This window comes from Arachis ipaensis, chromosome B08, assembly GCF_000816755.2.
Source record: "Arachis ipaensis cultivar K30076 chromosome B08, Araip1.1, whole genome shotgun sequence".
Lineage (NCBI taxonomy): Eukaryota > Viridiplantae > Streptophyta > Magnoliopsida > Fabales > Fabaceae > Arachis > Arachis ipaensis.
In genome coordinates, this window is record NC_029792.2 from 11,841,966 (window position 1) to 11,844,077 (window position 2,112).

Sequence of the window (2,112 nt, forward strand, 5' to 3'; positions counted from 1 at the left end):
ACTTTAATAATGTAAGATTCAATTCATGGCAAATGCTAAGTGATTAAACCCTAATTTCATAGTGATTTAATCTCCTCTAACCCAATCAACCGCCAATTCTTTGGTCACTTAATTTAGATTAAAGGTTTTAGTCCAATTCTAGTTTATTAGCCACATAAACCCTAATTACCCAAATATAAGATGTTTATATGTCACATATCACGTTAAGTCCAGGTAATTGGTGATTTAGAAGGAATTACTTTCAAGCTGTTATTCAAGTGAGTTAACTTTTCCAAGAATCAACAAGAATTCATGTAGAAAAAGAGCTATCTTCCAATATACTCAAATTCATAAGATGAAGAACGAAAGTAATCATTGAATTTAAATCAGTTCATTAATCAAAAGTAGAATAATAATAATATTAATCCATAGAATAAACAGAGCTCTTAACCTTAACAGAGGAAGTTTAGTTGCTTATGGTTCAGAGAAAACTAGAGTTTCCAAAGTGTGCAAAGTGCGGAATGAGGAAGAGAGAGTAAAAGACGCCCGAAGGGCTGAATCTTTTTTCCTTTTTATATCTAGCCTAATTGATTTGGAAATAAAATAAAATAATAAAATATAAACCCTAAAAGATTGTGTTTGGTAATAATAATAATCAAAATAAAATAAAATAAAATAAAAGTAATTATTACTAAACTAAACCAACGAAGCCCCTTTCTTACATTCCAAATACGCGCTACTGGCGCTAAACGTCAGGCTCAACGTTTAGCGCCGCTAGTGTGTGGCTATGGACACGAATTACGAGACACCTGGCGCTAAACGTCAGGTCGAGACATTTAGCGCCAGGCCTACAGAAAGTTTGCACGCGTCACGAGGTGCCTAGCGCCAAACGGCAGGTAGTGGCGTTTAGCGCTATCTTGGCAGCTTCAAATTTCTTCTTTTTTCTTTTGTACGAACTCTGCCAAATTCACTCGGTTTTTTTCTGAAATAAATGAAATCACAATACGTTTCAAAGTAATATCTAAACAGATTTCAAACACTAAAATCTCAATAATACGCAATAAATTTATATCTAAAATAATAAGAAAATATAAAAAAGATGCTCATACATCACAACACCAAACTTGAATTGTTGCTTGTCCTCAAGCAACTAAAAACAATATGAAACTGAGAAGTGGATTCGCCTAAGATTTGAGTTTTCAATTAAGCTCATGTCCATTCACTGAGTGGAGTTAATGACACTATGATCTTGAATAGTTTTGGCATCTGACTATCTTTTGAAGTTCAGGAATATTAATATCCTTCAGAACTAGAACTTGGATGATATTATAAATTCTCCTCTTTTTAATCTCTGATTAATTCTTGAACACAGCATATTTTCTTTTGTTCTTTTATGAATTTGTTATCTCGCTTTTATTAAATACTTTGTTAGTATGTCCTATGCCTTTTTAAAGAATAGTTGGGACCTTTGTTAGATTTGATTTGTTGGTCATGGTTTTCAATTTTGTGGTTGCGTTTGCAATTTAGAAATAAGGAGGATACAATTGAATTTCTTCAAAAGCATTATGAGTATGACAATGAAAAGAGGAGAATGGTTGATATTACTATGACTGTCGTTATAAAAAGAGCTGGTGAGGAATGAGGAGGAGACTGGAATCAAATGAATCAATGCGGAAGAAACAATGGAGGAGTGTTTATTCTAACTAGTGGACAAAGTATTTGTAGATATGAACAGTTCAATATATAGGGACAATTTATTAATTAATGACGGACTAAGTGCATCTGAATATGTAAAGTTGATTTAGGTTTTGGTCATGCTGAATTGTGTTCTCTATGAATCTCAGTTTTCTGAAAACAAAAGTTGCATTCACATAGTATTTTGATGCAAAATAATATCATTAACTAAACCTTTACATGCAATGATCGGACTTGAATATTGTAGTTGTCATATCACTTTGGTGAGAGTTTTACCTTTACCTAAATGTAGGTTGTCTTCATATTCTGTGAGTGATTTACTAAATTGTGTTAATTTATTTTGCATTCAGAGTAAGTGGTTTTGTTAATCTTGGGTTGGATTTTATGTTTTGCTTTAAATTTAAAAGTTTTCTTCATGTTATTGTTGGTACGTTTACT